This window comes from Camellia sinensis, chromosome 11, assembly GCF_055761805.1.
Source record: "Camellia sinensis isolate YWXY chromosome 11, ASM5576180v1, whole genome shotgun sequence".
Classification (NCBI taxonomy): Eukaryota; Viridiplantae; Streptophyta; class Magnoliopsida; order Ericales; family Theaceae; genus Camellia; species Camellia sinensis.
In genome coordinates this window covers 37258434-37266063 of record NC_138971.1, presented here as the reverse complement: position 1 = coordinate 37266063, position 7630 = coordinate 37258434, and positions in this window count along the sequence as shown.

Below are 7630 nucleotides of genomic sequence, written 5' to 3'. Positions count from 1 at the left end.
TGCTACAATAAGGAGATCTAACAGGCAGGGTGGCTAGATGGGCAGTGGTATTGGGCCAATACGATTTAGAGTTCAGACCCATAACAGCAATCAAAGGCCAGGTTCTGGCCGACTTCGTGGCCGAGTTCACACCAAGTGCCATCCCATGTCGGGCTCCGGTGAGCCGCGGCTTAGGATGTCCAGGGAAACAAGAAGAGACCCAGCTAGAAATGAAAAACCCCACAATAAATAAGAAGAAATAAGAAAAACTCAAGCCTTGCGATAGCTACATCGGCAACTCCTTCCACCTGTTTGTTGATGGGAGTTCAAACTGTCAGGGAGCGAGGGCAGGAGTGGTGTTGGTATCTCTAGATGGACGAATGTTAAAGCAGTCTATTCGTTTGGGGTTCAAAGCCTCAAACCATGAAGCAGAATATGAAGCACTGATCATAGGATTTAAATTGGCAGCATCAATGGAAGTCGACGAGGTGGTAATGTTTTGTGACTCCCAGCTCATTGTGAACCAGGCAATAGGTGAGTATGTATCCCGAGATGAAAGAATGATAGCGTCTGTCAAAGAGGTTGTTAGACTGTTAGCTTTATTTCAAGACTGTCGACTACAACAAGTTAGCTGAGATGACAACAGTCATGTCGATGCCTTGGCTAACTTGGCTAGTGCAATGTAATTAGGGGAGGCAAGAACAATAATGGTTGATTATTTGTCAGGTCCAAGTGTAGAACCACTGATCACAGAGTACGAAACAATGTGTGTGGAGATGGACCTAAGTTGGATAGATGCAATGGTAATGTTCCTTAGAGATGGGAAGCTGCCAAATGATCGCAAAGAAGCACACAAGACCAGACTGAAGTTGACTAGGTTTAGTTTGACAGCAGAAGGACATCTTTATAGAAGGTCTTTTACTGGTCCCCTTTTGAGATGTGTGCATCCCTTAGAAGTTGAAGACTTCTTGTATGAAATACATGAAGGAGTATGTGGAAGCTATACTAGGGCCAGATCACTTGCTTATAGGACCATTACTTAGGGGTACTGGTGGCCTTACATGCAGAAGGATACTGAAGTCTATGTCAGAATGTGTGAGAAGTGTTAAAGGTTCGTGCCTTTGATACATCAACCAGCAGCAGATTTGAACCCAGTGTCCAGCTCTTGGCCATTTGCCCAATGAGGCATGGATCTTGTGGGACAACTACCCCAAGCAACTGGACAAAGGAAGTTCCTGTTGGTAGCAACTGATTATTTCACAAAGTGGGTATAAGCTGAACCCCTTGCGAAGATTCGGGACACTGATGTGAAGAACTTCATATGGAAGAGCATCATCACTAGGTTTGGGATCGCAAGGGCAATAATAGCAGACAATGGTACACAATTTGACAGTAAGCTAATCAAAAGTTTTTGTGCAAAGTACAAAATCAGGAACTATTACTCCACTCCAAATTTTTCTCAGAGTAATGGTCAGACAGAAGCATCCAACAAGACTATCTTGGATGGGATCAAGAAGAGGCTCGAAGCAGCAAAAGGAAAATGGGTGGAAGAGTTTCCTAATCGAACTACGTCGAGAAGATCAACTGGGGAATTCCCATTTGCCTTGGCTTATGGCACAGAAGCAGTTATCCCACTGGAAGTTGGCATCCTAGGGAACAAAACCCAAGGAGTAAAGAATGGAACTAACGAGGCATTCCTAACCTGAGATCTAGATCTACTTGAAGAGAAAAGAGAGAGAGCAACAATTTGACTGGAGGCATACCGGCAACAACTTGCTAGGGCTTATAATAAAAAGGTCAACCCAAGAGAGTTCAAAGTTGGGGACCCGGTGCTAAGGAAAGTGGTCGGCAACAAGAAGGATCCTAAGGAGGGAAAGCTGGGCCCAAATTGGGAGGGGCCTTATAGAATCATCTCGATCGCCGGCAATGGGGCATATCAGCTTGAGGACAGTGAAGGCAAAGAGTTGCCAAGACCATAGAACACTTGCAACTTAAAGTTTTTCTATCATTAGACTTTTTTGTTTTTCGAAATTTATGTCATAATTTTCTTAGCCGAGGTAGTAATAAAATTTTAGCCTGATTTTTTAAGAATTTGAAATTTGTGTGATTGGATTGACTAATCCTATGGCGATGTTTCTAATTGAAACATAACGAATAACTTAGACTTATTATATGGCAGAGTTGAATTATACTTTCATATAATAGAGTTGAACTAAGTTGGCGATTTTCTAATTGAAACATGACGAATAACTCAGACTTATTATATGGCAGAGTTGAATTATACTTGCATATAATAGAGTTGAACTAAGTTGGCGATGTTTCTAATTGAAACATGACGAGTAACTTAGACTTATTATATGGAAGAGTTGAATTATACTTGCATATAATAGAGTTGAACTAAGTTGAATTGAAACTAGACTTGCCATGTCGGCAAAGTCAAGCTCAGAATGGAACTAAGTACATTAACAGAGAAACCCAGGTTTAACGCCTCGGATAGCCTTTGTTCAACAATGACTTAGGCAAAAGGCCACAAGTGCTTAATGTGAACATAAGTGAAACTTAGGTTCACATTAGGGGGCAAAGAGCTAGAGAATGATGAGTAAAAGTTTAAAGTGCTTGGGACTTGTTGAAATTTTACAGGAAAATTTACAAGTTGAAGTTAAGCCGAGGTAATATTGAAAGAAGTACCTGACATACGTACTTGCCGAGATGACTAGGTTGCCAAAACTTGGGAAGGATAGAAGACAGTAAGTGAGAGTTGAAGTGGCAAGTTTGAAGAAACAACACTTGTAAAAATATTTCAAAATATTTTTAAGTGTTAAGCCAAGGCCGAGATAAACAATCAGAAGATATATTTGAGGTACTTTACCCCGAGGAGATTGCACAGTTAAGATGCACTTTGAAGACATACAAAATTATTCTAAGCATGAAAGTGGTAAACATACATGAGAGAAAAAAAGGCATACAACACTTTGAAAGAGAAATCAGATTTGCATTCAAAAGGTAAACTTGTCCAAGCACAAAAAGGCACATCGGCCAGACTGAAATTAAAACATTGTTCAAAAAAAGTTGCAAAGACTACAGCGGAAACTATTACGAAGTAGAAATAAGGAAAAGCTTCTACGCAGACTATTCAACGTCATCGGCTGGCTGGGTTTCGAGCTCAGAAGACAACTGGGAGATCTTCTCAGCAGTCTTGTCAACCTCAATCTCGACATCAATCTCAAGAAGAGTTTGATCGAGGTTCTTCTCAGAGGTATGCACCTCGGACGTACTCTTCTTGGGGGAGGCACTTTTGGAGACCTCGTCCCTCATCCTAAGTCAAGTCTAGGACTTGCTCATTCAGAGTTGGGGACTTGGCCCCAGTAGCTACAACTCCACCAGACTTGTTGGCTTTGACATCCTCCTCTGTCTCAGCCTTATCCTCGGACTGGCTTAGAGTAGGGGGGAGTGGTAAAACAAGTCGGCTAGTATCGTACAGTGGCGAACCTTCAGGGACAACCAACTCCTTCAAGGTAGCCATCCAACCAAGGGTGTAACCCTTGTTGCATGCCTGCTGCACTTGCTTTTTGTACTCATCACGTACATCGTCTCCCCCTCGGCGTCGGCCTTTTTGTCGGCCGCCTTGATTTCGGCCTCTTTCGTAGCCAGTGCCGTTTGAAGCTCGATTTAGGCTTGGGCCTCTTTCTCTTTGGCCTCTTTTGCCTCGGCCTGAGCGACCTCGGCTACATTTTCTGCAGCTTCGGCGCGGTCCTCGACATTTTTTAGGGCCAGCTCAGTAACCATGGCCTAGTCAAGAAGGCCTCGGATACAGACCTCATCTTTGTTCAAAGAGGACAGTAACTTGGCTGCCTCCTTGGTTTTTTAGGTTAGTTCTTTTTTAAATTCATTGGTCTTGACTACAAGGGAGTGACCTTGCTGGATAGCCTGCAAGAGTGCAAAGGAAGTTAGTTAAATATGAAAACCAGAGTTAAAAGTTAAATAAAAAGTTACAAGTATTGAGACTTACCAAGACACAATGCTGCATCATCATCGCATAGTTTTTATACTCCGAGAGCTCGGCCATTTGATTGATGTCGGCTGGGAGAAGAACGATAATGGAGATGGCGGCTCCAACTTCCAAACTGTCGAGGGCACTATCCCTGGCAAGAAGAGGACGGTCTCTGACGTTGACAGACGGGGTCCTGGGAGTGTCGGCGCGAAACCCAGAAGGCTCAGAAAACCCACTGGACCTCAGCTTTTTTGGTTGGGGTTGGTCGGATGCCTCGGCTTCGATAGGCCTCTTCTCGGCCGACTTCTCTGCTTCGACCAATTTTTAGATTGGTATTGAGTCCTCTGACTCCACCTTAGTGGCGCTGGGCTTGGCCTTGGCCTTGGCCCTTTTAACCTTTTTTACCTTGGGTTTTGGCTGCGATTGGGAAGGACTGGAGGAGTGGACTGACACTATCCCTGGGCTGTCGGCTAAGAGGTCATTTGGAATGATCTTTGCGCGGCCCATTTCTTCAGCAGTGGCGGCAATAGTGACCTTGGTACCGAAGCGGATTACTAACAGTGCAATAGGTGGGTTTGTTGGATCATAAGCCAACGCCTCAGAGTATTGGCGTTTTCGGCTACGAGTTCTGCTGGTAGGAGCGAAAATGAGAGCTCGGCGTCGGCGTCGGCGTCGGCGTTGGCGCTGGGCTGGAGGAATCAGTTGGGGAGCAGACGTTGATGGCTGCTCTACTGGATCAGAAGTTGAGGCTTGGTCAGGCCATGATGATTAAGTAGCAGGGGGAGTTGTTGCTAAAGGTGGAGACTTACTCTTTCGAGGAACGTCGGGCAGCAGGCTCCGGTATATCGAGATGTTTTTGAGGAGGATGGGAGCCTTGCGAAGTTTGATTGGCAAGCCGAGAAGGTGAACCAAATCTTTTGCTCGGCGTGTAGTATTGTCGAAAGTCTTTTTCTGGCTGGGGAAGAGCTGCAAAAAAGAGATCATACATTAGAAATAGATTAACAGAGAGATGATTAAAAGTAGAGGGAGGGACTCTAGGGAGAGAAACTAATTCCTTACCCCTATCATCCCTAAAAACTTCACGGCGCAAAGGGAATAGGTAGAGTTCGTCATCTGGCGCGAACTCCCAATTGCCCGAGACAATCAGGTAGTCATCCGTCGTGCCTTTATTTGAGTCTGGAATATCATCTATCAGTTTGTATTGGGTAGATCTTGGCTTGAGGTAATATTTATAGCCAGTTTTGGTTTTAAGGCCACACATCATGCAGTAGTACTGGATATCAGACAGGGCGATCCTAGCGTTCTGCCGACGTTCGAGTTCGGCAATGCCGTTTATGATCCTAAAAGAGTTCATAGCTAATTGCATGGGGTTCAGTTTGTAATAGTGGAGGTCCTTCCTAAAGAGGATGTTGAGGGGGAATCTGACTCCTCTTTTAATAATGGAGACTACGGGAAAGGGCATGTAATCCTTCCGAAGCATGATTGAGTCATTCTCTCCAGCCATCTGGATTTGGACGTCGGTTGGAATGGAAAATTCCTGCTTAAAGTACTCTAGCTTAGAAGGGGTGTTAACTCTCCACCTGAACATACCCATTATCTCGGCCAAGGTAGGTCAAATTTCAGGTTTTTTGGCAAGAAGTTTGGAAAGTGGCAAATGATCTCGGCTAAATCCTAGAAAACACTGGAGTAGAGATTTCTGAGAATCTAAAGGGATTTCGGTTCAGTTTTTCCTGAGTATGTGATTTCTCTATCAAAACTGAAGCCTACATCTATATGGAAACACAAATCAATGGCAAGAATCTGGAAATAAGCAAGAAAGACAGAAAGATGAACATAATTTAGAACCAAAAAACGACAATCAAGACTCAAGTAAACAGAAAATCTAGAACACTAAGTAAAGCGTGTGCAAATGTGCAAAGGCCAAGAACAGTGGCAAAGTTGTTAAAAGTTTCAAATTTATGTACACTATGAATCACATACAATGTACAAAGAATAAAGGGGTATCCTGAACAGCATACAGCAACAAGATTCGTACAAATGGGCAACATAAACAGACATTCAAGAGGTATAATGACGAATTACGAAACAGAAAACAGATTCAAGAATTGATTCATGATCAAAGGAGAAACAAAGTACAACCATAAAAACAAATTCAACAGTAACGGAATAGGCATACAAGGAATATATACAGAGTAATGAAAGGCTGAAGACTAAAATCGAAAGAAATAAAGAACTTACCGGTTGGGGTCGAGATCGAGGACACCAATTTGAGTTTCGCCGGAATCAGACGATAACGACGGGTGAAGTAGGACAGTGAATGCTTTACTGGAGGAGCGAACGGAGTGATTGCAAAAGAGCTTCGAAGGTACGAAAATGGCGGTTTGAGAAATTTTCAGAGAGAAAGGCTCTAAGCAGAGAGAGAAATTGTTTTTGCAAAAATGAAGAGACGGAGAGAGAGAGAGAGAGAGAGAGAGAGAGACAAAAGTTTTGTTAAAATGCCAAAATGCAGCAAACCATAAATGGTATGCCTTGGACGACGTGTCTATCAAGCGGCGTGTGCAGAAGCGACGTGACCTGATGGCGCGTGTCAGGTACGAATCACTAAGAGAAAGACGCGTGGATGAAACAATTGAAAAAATTGTACGTGACAGTTCATGCGCAGATAGAACTCTTGGAGTTCTTGATTTAATGAAGCAAGAACCTCGGCTAGAGGAACGGTCCTGGTTAAGGAACTTGAAGAGCTCGGTTCTTAGTTCTTGACCGTTGATCAAGTGGACTGCAAAGTCTTGGTTCTATGAAGCCAACGAGTGATGATCTCGGTCGTGGAGAATAAAGTAAATCTTAGTCGACGTACTATGTGGACAAACGATTTAGGTTCCATCACCTCAGGATGCCGAGGTAATAGAACTTAGGGGGCAGTTGTAGGGACATATTTTGTGAATGACAACACGTGGCCAAGGTGACACCGAAGTGTCAGCCGAGGTGCCACGTGTCTTGGTCATGACGCCAAGGTGATCTCGGCTAGGCCGAGGTTATCTGTGGAGATACCGAAATCCGAGATGAGCGGATAAGGGACAGGAGTCCTAGAACTAGGGAGGACCTTAGCATGGATAAAGATAAAGCTCTTAGGGAGTTTATCTCTATCTGGTTGGGAGTCCAAGATGAGCATTAAGCTAGAGTCCATTGAAGCTAGGCTTCTACAGGGATCAGGGTAGTGCTGGCCATAAAAATAAGGCACCCTCGTGGGTCTAAAGGTACGCTTTTTGTATTCTGTCTAAGTGAGTTAAGCACTATTGGCTATTTTTGAGAAATAATTACTGACTTAATCGTCGAAGTGCCCCCAGGTGGACGAACCACCATCGGATTCTTATCTTTCGGTAGCAAGTTGTTCCGGCTTAATCTATTCTGCTCGTGCTCTCTTGCTGAGTTCCCCTGTTTGGTTGTGTGGTCGGAAATCAACACCCACAATTGGGTAACAAGCCAAGGATCAACATCTCTTCCCACTATTTCCTGATTTTGCTTAAGGTTAAGCTCTTAAACTCTCATTTCATAACATTTATGCTTATAATATTTTGTTTATGTTTACAAAAATTCTTAAAATGGAAACAATTTTAGGGTTTAAAAATTTAATGTTGTTTTCATGTCTCCGAAAATGGAAAC